The sequence below is a fragment of the Pongo pygmaeus genome, chromosome 20 (genome assembly GCF_028885625.2).
Source record: "Pongo pygmaeus isolate AG05252 chromosome 20, NHGRI_mPonPyg2-v2.0_pri, whole genome shotgun sequence".
NCBI lineage: Eukaryota > Metazoa > Chordata > Mammalia > Primates > Hominidae > Pongo > Pongo pygmaeus.
In genome coordinates this window covers 23,443,237-23,454,458 of record NC_072393.2, presented here as the reverse complement: position 1 = coordinate 23,454,458, position 11,222 = coordinate 23,443,237, and the positions used below count along the sequence as shown (strand labels likewise).

At 39.1% G+C, this 11,222-nt stretch overlaps 1 non-coding gene across 1 annotated transcript; it reads left to right on the top strand.

Annotated features, from left to right (window-relative positions):
• The first annotated feature begins 629 nt into the window (after positions 1 to 629).
• Positions 630 to 736, top strand: LOC129021267 (U6 spliceosomal RNA). The gene has a single exon (XR_008495997.2). It is a non-coding gene; the product is annotated as a U6 spliceosomal RNA (small nuclear RNA).
• Positions 737 to 11,222: the final 10,486 nt, after the last annotated feature.

Genomic DNA, 11,222 nt, shown 5'->3' with positions numbered 1-11,222 from the left:
ATAAGATACTATTCCAGGAAAATTCTTTTTTTTTTTTTTTTTTTTTGAGGCGGAGTCTCGCTCTGTCACCTAGGCTGGAGTGCAGTAGCACAATCTTAGCTCACTGCAACCTCTGCCTCCCAGGTTAAAGCGATTCTCCTGCCTCAGCCTCCCGAGTAGCTGGGATTACAGGTGCGTGCCACCACGCCTGGCTAATTTTTGGTATTTTTAGTAGAGACAGAGTTTCACCATGTTGGCCAGGATGGTCTTGATCTCCTGACCTCGGGATCCACCCACCTCGGCCTCCCAAAGTGCTGGGATTGCAGGCATGAGCCACCGCACCCTGCCAAAAATTCTTTACACTAAAAAATGATAACTTTTGTTACTGTAAGTTTCTTAAAATTTCAGTGTAGCAATTTTTAGCAGTGTGCCTACACAGTTCTTAGGACAACAAAGGCTACTTTTCATATTCTTTGAAGAATACTTCCATGGATTTTTAGATCCTTTTTGTCAAGAAATATCTCAGGTAATCCTTGCTTAGCAGTGTTTTATTAGGTAGAGAACATGGCAATATATTTTGGATATAATCCAAATCTACAGTGGGGTGGTACATGTGAGAAGTTTGATACAACCTACAAAGACCTAGTCTGGTGCTAGCTTTGGCAGCACATGTACTAAAATTGGAACAATACAATGAAGATCGGCATGGCCTCTGCACAAGGATGACAAGCAAGTTTGTGAAGTGTTCCATATGTTTTTGAACAATGGTAACACATGGAAACAGGGAGGGGAACATCACACACCGGTGCCTGTCAGGGGATGGGAGGCAAGGGGAGGGAGAGCATTAGGACAAACACCTAATGCATGCAGGGCTTAAAACCTAAATGACGGGTTGATAGGTGCAGCAATCCACCATGGCACATGAATACCTAGGTAACAAACCTGCATGTTCTGTACATGTATCCCAGAACTCAAAGTAAAATTTAAAAAAATGAAAAAAAACCCTTAAATTTTAAAATAAACTTAAAATGTACTTAAAAAACAAAAGACCTACACTCAAATTCTAGTCCAGACTCTGCTAGGCATGACCTCCTACATTCCTATTGTCCCTCTGGAGTAATGGCTTTAATCACCAAAAAGGGGTTGAGCCCGAAGCTTCTGTAGTTTCTTCCTTTTCCAGAATGCTATCAAAAGCATCTGATTTTGGCAGCTCATATTCCAAATGTGCCGTTAAAATAACAATTTATGTGTCTAACTCAAGTAGATTAATAAAGAGTACAGTCATTACCACATGTATTGGATCAAAAAAACCATTTACTCTTATTTTCCCTCTTATTATATTGGCAACCTACTTCCCTAAATTGACTAAAACTAATATGTTGTTTAGAAAGTCATGTAGACATAAATTAGGTGAGGTAAAAATGGTTTTAGTTTAGATCCCTAAATAGGGATCAACAATACTCTTTTTCCTCCTCACATTTCTGGCTTAGTGACCTGACTTTATTTTGACTATATTATAAAGCAAAGAATATGGTAGTTTTAGTTAAATTGTTGTTATAAGCTAGTTTGGAATAGTAGTATCATATAATGTGTGTTCAATAAAGGAAATTAGCATACTTGAAAACAATTCTTTCTATCCTAGAGCTCATAGTAGAATAGATTTAACTTATTACTTTAAGCACCTTCTAAATTGTTAATAAGATTTGCTGATGACACCCTACACAGTAGCAGTCAGTCCCCCAAGGCTAATTTTAAACATCTGCCTTCATCATTGAAATTATTGTTTATTTCATCTTAAAACGAGAATAATACAGCACACAGCTATTCCAGAAACAGATCTATCACTCCTAATTACTAGTCAGTGCATTATCCTACAGATAAAGAAAATTTGTATTCAATAATTCAATAAATAGATCCCAGTTTTAAGATAAATCACAATACAGACCCTGCCATAGACTAAATCGTGCTTGTTCTCCCCCCACCCCCTCTCCACCACCAAATTCGTAGATTGAATCCCTGATCCCCAGTGTGACTTTATTTGGAGATAGAACTGTTGCTGAAGTAATGAAAGATAAATGAGGTTATAGGGTGGAGCCCTGATCAGACAGTCTTAGAGTCCTTATAAGTAGAGAGAATGAGACCAGAGCTTTCTCCTTTGCTCTCCACTCCAACAGACCAAGGAATGACCACATGAGAACACAGCAAGAAGGCATCCACCTGCAAGCCGGGAAGAGAGCCCTCACCTGCAACTGAATTGGCTGACCCCTTGATCTTGGACTTCCAGCCTCCAGAACTGTAAGAAATAGATTTTGTTCTTTTCTACTTCCTGACCTCATCTTCCATCAGCCTCACCTAGCTCCCTCTGCTCCAGCTGTAGAGCCTCCTTGCTGTTTGTTGAACATGCCAAGTAGTTCTTTGCCTTAAGATCTTTGCAGGGGCTGTTCTCTCTACTTGGATTTTTTGTCCCTCAGGGTATCTCCCTCATCCTCTTCAGCCTTTGCTCAAAACTCAATTTCTTTCTTTCTTTTTTTTTTTTTTTTTTTTTTTGAGACAGGGTTTCACTCTCGTCGCCCAGGCTGGAGTGCAGTAGCGCAATCTTGGCTCACTGTAACCCCCGCCTCCCAGGTTCGAGTGATTCTCCTGCCTCAGCCTCCCAAGTAGCTGGAATTAGAGGTGCCTGCCACCATGCCCTACTAATTTTTGTATTTTTAGTAGAGACGGGGTTTCACCATGTTGGTCACACTGGTCTAGAACTCCTGACCTCAGGTGATCCGCCTGCCTCAGCCTCCCAAAGCTCTGGGATTATAGACATAAGCCACTGCACCCGGCCCATACTTGACAATTTCTTTTTTTTTTTTTTTTTTGAGATGGAGTCTCGCTCTGTCGCCTAGGCTGGAGTGCAGTGGCACGATCTCGGCTCACTGCAAACTCTGCCTCCCGGGTTCATGCCATTCTCCTGCCTCAGCCTCCCGAGTAGCTGGGACTACAGGTGCCTGCCACCACGGCCGACTAATTTTTTGTATTTTTAGTAGAGATGAGGTTTCACTGTGTTAGCCAGGATGGTCTCGATCTCCTGACCTTGTGATCCGCCTGCCTCAGCCTCCCAAAGTGCTGGGACTACAGGCGTGAGCCACCGCGCCCGGCCAAAACTCAATTTCTTAATGGTGATTACCTTATTTAAAACTGTCATCTACCTCCTATAACCATCCCTCCTGCATGACTGATTTACCTGTCCTGCTCTACTTTTGTTTCCATAGCATTTAGTTAATTTACTTATTTATTACAGTTATGGTTTATTTTGTTTTCCCCTAACAGAATGTAACCTTCTACATTCACAAAGATTTGTGTCTGTTTTGTTAATGGTTTTGTTCATAGGACTAAAAGAGTGTCTGACAAACAGTAGGTATTCAAAAATTGCTGAATGAATAATCTAATATACCATGAAGATATTAATGTTACTAATCATCCTAATATACTAAAAATCACTTATAAGTCTAATCTTCTAATATAGTAATATGGTGATCTAATATAGGTTGGTAAGCATTTGAAGTGTCACAGGTTTCCATGGAAGAGACACATCCTTTTTTGAGCATGCTGACTGAGCATTATTGCTAGAGGTAGGCCTCTCGCGGGCCTGGTTAGAACAGTCAGAGGTGTTGCTAGACAAGAAAGCAATAAAAAGGAAACAATCTTACTGGGCTTCACTATGGAGATGACCAGCAAACCCATTTGGGGATGCAGTGGTAATAGCTTAATGATCAAACTGAGGCTGTGAATCAGAATTTTAGGTGAATGACTTAAATCAGGATCATCTAGCAGGTCTTTTGAAAAATAAATCCGTTGGCCTGATAGATTATGTGATGGATCATTAATCTCTGGATGTAAACTTTCCGGAAACTGAGGGATGAGTACACAGAGGGATACTGCATTTGTCATGCTCACCAAAGAGCAGAGTTGATAAAGTCAACATATTCATCATCATGTATGTCAAGAAGCATCTTTAGAAGGAGACCTTGGCTCTGACCCTGGGTGCTGCTGTGCCCCTGATAACAGATGAATTTCTTTCCTTCTGCACCACCCCCAAGGCCCGCAATCTGTATGGCATGGACATATTCATATGGAAGCAACAAAATTTCTCCCACTTCTTCCCCAGACACATTGTTTATCATTTTCAACTTCTACCTAAAATGTGGCATATGTATTTTCCTTTTACTGAGACAAGGTCCTGTTCTCAACAATTTGTTTCAATGGCCCACAGGGGAGAATAGGTGTTTTTTCACATAACCACATGTGAAATGTGGATTTTTCTTTCAGCAATTTCTGACATATATTTTCTCTTTCTCTTTTCTTTGCTTTCACGTCTTTCAAATCTCTTATGGTGACACAAAATTTTGTGAGCAAAATAAAATGTCTAGAACTTGGCAATGAAATTTATTTGAGGATAACTTTTTTCTAAACTGTAATATATATTTTCATTTCAATTAAAATGTGAATTCCCTTTGGTTTTCTTCACTTAGAGAAATGAAGGAATTTTAATTTAAATACAGGAAAGTCCTACATTTTTTACTATATACTGTAGTAAGTACTACATGAATGCAAATTGGAAAGGGCTATTTCCTTAATAGTAGAAATCATGCCTGGAAAAAAAATTTAAAAAAAACTTCCAAATTCCAAACAATAATAAAGCATATATTAACACCTTCTCTGTTAAAAGTTTTATGTTAGTGTAGGTGGCTTATTACAAAGGACTTTCTATTAGTTTCAGTTGCTAATGACTATAAGCATTGTCACCTGGTTTCGTTATTGCAGAATGATGTTGCGGCATGTTCCCTTACATTACAACAATCTCTGGCCTTTTTTCTGAGTCAAAGTCAGGGTAAGAAACATCAAGTTTGAAAGGAAAAGGGTTACTGCCTATTCTTTTAAGCAAGAACCGTCTTTATAAGGACTTAAAGAGTTTCCAAACCATCTCAAATATTATTAAAATTATAGGATATAAATAAAAACTAAAGGCTATAATCAAAAACATCAGGCAAGATGGCCCTAGCTATCTAATGAAACACCAGGCTCTTCCGTGAGAGCTAGTGACTAGGAAGAGCCAAGAGGGGGTTAATGGTACCCCTTTAGATCATTCAAGATGGGCTGCGTGACATGATTGATTCCATAGTGTCTTGCCACGGCCATCAACCTCTATAGGAAATGGCTAAGTCACACAAGAAAGATGCATAGCTTCACATGGTGTCAGGGAGCCCCATACATGACTCCAGCTGACAATGTATTCTAGTTCAGTGGTTTTCGTCACTGAGCTCTAAGATATAGCTAGGCATGCCAAGAGGAACAAACTTTCAACAACTTGAAAAAAAGTTTTTGTGTCTTACCTTGTTGAAGGCTATGCTCAGTAGCAATCTTCTAATACCCACAGGTGTTAGAATCACAGAATCCTGAACTTGTTTGGATATTGTGTGCTCTATAGATTTTTTTTTAACTTCTAACAATCTCTGAAATGCATCTAATAATAGATCTTCTGTTACTGACTCTAGAGTCAAGGAAAATGAAGCATTTCTTCCAGATTTGGTCTAGGGTAACTTCTTTTAATAAGAGGAGAAGTCAGTGAGGTTTCAGTTTGACTTTCAGAGTAATTCAGGTTAATTTATTTTTAAAGAGCACACATTTGGTTGCTATGTAGGGATTTGCACACTTGCCGTTAGGGGTAGGATGAAAGGAAATGGGAATCATTTCTCCCAGAATGTTTGCTTTCATGAGTTAGACTCAGAGTGATTCATTTCACCCTATTGGTAGTATTCAGCAGAGAAACGAAGTCATTGTACTGTTCAGTTCATCATTGATATGAACTTGGCTTTAGTTACAGAGAAAAAGATGCCTACTTAGGTATATGAAGGGACTGTGTCAGTCTCTTAAGAGACTCAGAAGTGTTAAGCACAGCTTGAGGAAAACCCCCACCGTGGCATTTAGGATCTGAAAGTCCTTAGAGGTGTTGCTATGCCAAGTTCAAGTCTGTAAAGCTCACAGCCCTTTCCACCTGCTTGCATCCATTCACCTTTAGTTTTCAGCCATGCCCAAAGGCCTCAAGAAGATGTATATTTAACTCCTATTACACCAAGAAACTGATCTGGCTGGCTGTCATCCATTCCCAGAACTCTTTCTGCCTCCACAATTTCTCTGGCAGGAAATCCTCCAACGCTGCTTTGCTTTACCATTTAATTGTGAACTATTCATGCATGGCCTTCCCCAGTGAGTCTGAGGGCCTGTCAAGTATGAAGTCAGACCTTAGCTCATGTTGGTAGTTTTTCCCCTCCTTCCCTTTACCCCTCCCATAGTGCTTTACCCTGTGTACATTTTAAGTAAATTGCTTTACTGAATACGACTATAATCTTTTAAAAATTATTATTATACTTTAAGTTCTGGGGTACATGTGCAGAACGGGGAGGTTTGTTACATAGGTATACATGTGCCATGGTGGTTTGCTGCACCCATCAACCTGTCATCTACATTAGGTATTTCTCCTAATGCTATCCCTCCCCGAGCCCCCCACCCCCGACAGGCCCTGGTGTGTGATGTTCCCCTCACTGTGTCCTTGTGTTCTCATTGTTCAGCTCCCACTTATAACTGAGAACATGCAGTGTTTGGTTTTCTGTTCTTGTGTTAGTTTGCTGAGAATGATGGTTTCCAGCTTCATCCATGTCCCTGCCAAGGTCATGAACTCATCCTTTGTTATGGCTGTATAGTATTCCATGGTGTATATGTGCCACACTTTCTTTATCCAGTCTACCATTGATGGGCATTTGGGTTGGTTCCAAGTCTTTGCTATTGTGAACAGTGCTGTAATAAACATGTGTGTGCATGTGTCTTTATAGCTGAATGATTTATAAGCTTTTGGGTATATAGCCAGTAATGGGATTGCTGGGTCAAATGCTATTTCTAGTTCTAGATCCTTGAGGAATCACTACACTGTCTTCCACAATGGTTGAATGAATTTACACTCTTAAACCAACAGTGTCAAAGTGCTTCTATTTCTCCATATCCTCTCCAGCATCTGTTGTTCCCTGACTTGTTCATGATCACCATTATAACTGACGTGAGATGGTATCTCTTTGTGGTTTTGATTTGCATTTGTCTAATGACCAGTGATGATAAGCATTTTTTCATATGTTTGTTGGCTGCATAAATGTCTTCTTTTGAGAAGTGTCTGTTCACATCCTTTGCCCACTTTTTGATGGGGTGGTTTGCTTTTTCTTGTAAATTTGTGTAAGTTCTCTGTAGATTCTGGATATTAGCCCTTTGTCAGATGGATAGATTGCAAAAATTTTCTCCCATTCTGTAGGTTGCCTGTTCACTCTGATGATAGTTTCTTTTGCTGTTCAGAAGCTCTTTAGATTAATTAGATCCCATTTGCCTATTTTGGCTTTGGTTGCCATTGCTCTTGGTGTTTTAGTCAGGAAGTCTTTGCCCGTGCCTATGTCCTGAATGGTATTGCCTATGTTTTCTTCTAGGGTTTTTATGGCTTTAGGTCTTATGTTTAAGTTTTTAATCCATCTTGAGTTAATTTTTCTATAAGGTGTAAGGAACGGATCCAGTTTCAGCTTTCTGCATATGGCTAGCCAGTTTTTCTGACACCATTTATTAAATAGGGAATCTTTTCCCCATTGCTTGTTTTTGTCAGGTTTGTCAAAGATCAGATGGTTGTAGATGGGTGGTATTATTTCTGAGGCCTCTATTCTGTTCTATTGGTCTGTATATCTGTTTTGGTACCAGTACCATGCTGTTTTTATTACTATAGCCTTGTAGTATAGTTTGAAGTCAAGTAACATGATGCCTCCAGCTTTTTTCTTTTTGCTTAGGGTTGTCTTGGCTATGTGGGCTCTTTTTTGATTCCATATGAAATTTAAAGTAGTTTTTTCCAATTCTGTGAAGAAAGTCAATGGTAACTTGATGGGGATAGCATTGAATCTATGAATTACTTTGGGCAGTATGGCCATTTTCACGATACTGATTCTTCCTATCCATGAGCATGGAATGTTTTTCCATTTGTTTGTGTCCTCTCTTATTTCCTTGAGCAGTGGTTTGTAGTTCTCCTTGAAAAGGTCCTTCATACTCCTTTTAAGTTGTATTCCTAGGTATTTTATTCTCTTTGTAGCAATAGTGAATGGGAGTTCACTCATGATTTGGCTCTCCATTTGTCTGTTATTGGTGTATAGGAATGCTTGTGATTTTTGCACTTTGATTTTGTAACCTGAAACTTTGCTGAAGTTGCTTATCAGCTTAAGGAGACTTGAGGCTGAGATGATGGGATTTCCTAAATATACAATCATGCCACCTGCCAACAGAGACCATTTGACTTCCTCTTTTCCTAATCGAATACTCTTTATTTCTTTTTCTTGCCTGATTGCCCTGGCCAGAACTTCCAATACTATGTTGAATAGGAGTGGTGAGAGAGGGCACCTTGTCTTCTGCCAGTTTTCAAAGGGAATGCTTCCAATTTTTGCTAGTTCAGTGTGATATTGGCTGTGGGTTTGTCATAAATAGCTCTTATTATTTTGAGGTATGTTCTATCGATACCTAGTTTATTGAGAGTTTTTAGCATGAAGGGCTGTTGAATTTTGTCAAAGGCCTTTTCTGCATCTATTGAGATAATCATGTGGTTTTTGTCATTGGTTCTGTTTATGTGATGGATTACATTTATTGATTTGCATATGTTGAACCAGCCTTGCATCCCAGGGATGAAGCCAACTTGATTGTGGTGGATAAGCTTTTTGATGTGCTGCTGGATTCAGTTTGCCAGTATTTTGCTGAGGATTTTTGCATTGATGTTCATCAGGGATATTGGTCTAAAATTTTCTCTTTTTTGTTGTGTCTCTGCCCGGTTTTGGTATCAGGAAAATGCTGGCCTCATAAAATGAGTTAGGGAGGATTCCCTCTTTTCTATTGATTGGAACGGTTTCAGAAGGAATGGTACCAGCTCCTCTTTGTACCTCTGGTAGAATTCGGCTGTGAATCCATCTGGTCCTGGACTTTTTTTGGTTGGTAGACTATTAATTACTGCCTCAATTTCAGAACTTATTATTGGTCTATTCAGGGATTTGAATCCTTCCTGGTTTAGTCTTGGGAGGGTGTATATGTCCAGGAATTTATCCATTTCTTCTAGATTTTCTAGTTTATTTGCATAGAGGTGTTTATAGTATTCTCTGATGGTAGTTTGTATTTCTGTGGGATCAGTGGTGATATCCCCTTTATCATTTTTTTATTGTGTCTACTTGATTCTTCTCTCTTTCTTGTCATTAGTTTGCTAGTGGTCTATTTTGTTAATCTTTTTAAAAAAATGGATCCTGGATTCATTGATTTTTTGAAGGATTTTTGTGTCTCTATCTCCTTCAGTCCATCTCTGATGATAGTTATTTCTTGTCTTCTGCTAGCTTTTGAATTTGTTTGCTCTTACTTCTCTAATGCTTTTAATTGTGATGTTTGGGTGTTGATTTTAGATCTTTCCTGCTTTCTCTTGTGGACACTTAGTGCTATAAATTTCCCTCTAAACACTGCTTTAGCTGCATCCTAGAGATTCTGCTACATTGTGTCTTTGTTCTCACTGGTTTCAAAGAAAATCTTTCTTTATGCCTTCATTTCATTATTTACCCAGTAGTCATTCAGGATCAGGTTGTTCAGTTTCCATGTAGTTGTGTGGTTTTGAGTGAGTTTCTTAATCTGAGTTCTAATTTGACTGCACTGTGGTCTGAGAGACTGTTTGTTATGATTTCTGTTCTTTCACATTTGCTGAGGATTGCTTTACTTCCAATCATGTGGTCAGTTTTGGAATAAGTGTGATGTGGTGCTGAGAAGAATGCATATTCTGTTGATTTGGGATGGAGAGTTCTGTAGATGTTTATTAGGTGTGCTTGGTCCAGAGCTGAGTACAAGTCCTGGATATCCTTGTTAATTTTCTGTTTCATTGATATGTCTAGTGTTGACAGTGGGGTGTTAAAGTCTCCCACTATTATTGTGTGGGAGTCTAAGTCTCTTTGTAGGTCTCTAAGAACTTGCTTTATGAATTTGGGTGCTCCTGTATTGGGTGCATATATATTTAGGATAGTTAGCTTTTCTTGTTCCATTGATCCCTTTATCATTATGTAATGGCCTTCTTTGTCTCTTTTCATCTTTGTTGGGTTAAAGTCTGCTTTATCAGAGACTAGGATTGCAACCCCTGCTTTTTTTTTTTTTGCTTTCTGTTTACTTGGTAAATATTCCTTCATGCCTTTATTTTGAGCTTATGTGTGTCTTTTCATGAGAGATGTGTCTCCTGAATACAGCACACCAATGGGTCTTGACTCTTTATCGAATTTGCAAGTCTGTGTCTTTTAATTGGGGCATTTAGCCCGTTTACCTTTATAGTTAATATTATTATGTGTGAATCTGATCCTGTCATTATGATGCTAGCTGGTTATTTTGCCCGTTGGTTGATGCAGTTTCTTTATAGCGTCAATGGTCTTTACAGTTTGGTATGTTTTTTTCAGTGGCTGGTACCAGTTGTTCCTTTCCAAGTTTAGTGCTTCCTTCAGGGTCTCCTGTAAGGCAGGCCTGGTGGTGACAAAATCTCTCAGCATTTGCTTGTCTGTAAAGAATTTTATTTCTCCTTCGCTTATGAAGCTTAGTTTGGCTGGATATGAAATTCTGGGTTGAAAATTGTTTTCTTTAAGAATGTTGAATATTGGCCCCACTATCTTCTGGCTTGCAGGGTTCCTGCTGAGAGATCCACTGTTAGTCTGATGGGCTTCCCTTTGTGAGTAACCTGACTTTTCTCTCTGGCTGCCCTTAACATTTTTTCCTTCATTTCAACCTTGATGAATCTGATGATTATGTGTCTTGGCATTGCTCTTCTCAAGGAATATCTCTGTGGTGCTCTCTGTATTTCCTGAATTTGAATGTTGGCCAGTCTTATTAGGTTGGGGAAGTTCTGCTGTATAATATCCTGAAGAGTGTTTTCCAACTTAGTTCCATTGTCCCCGTAACTTTCAGGTACACCAATCACACGTAGATTTGGCCTTTTCACATAGTCCTGTATTTCTTGGAGGCTTTCTTCATGTCTTTTCACTCTTTTTTCCTCTAATCTTGTCTGCTCGCTTTATTTCATTGAGTTGATCTTCAATCTCTGATATCCTTTCTTCCGCTTGATTCATTTGGCTATTGATACTTGTGTATGCTTCATGATGTTCTCATGCTGTGTTTTTCAGCTC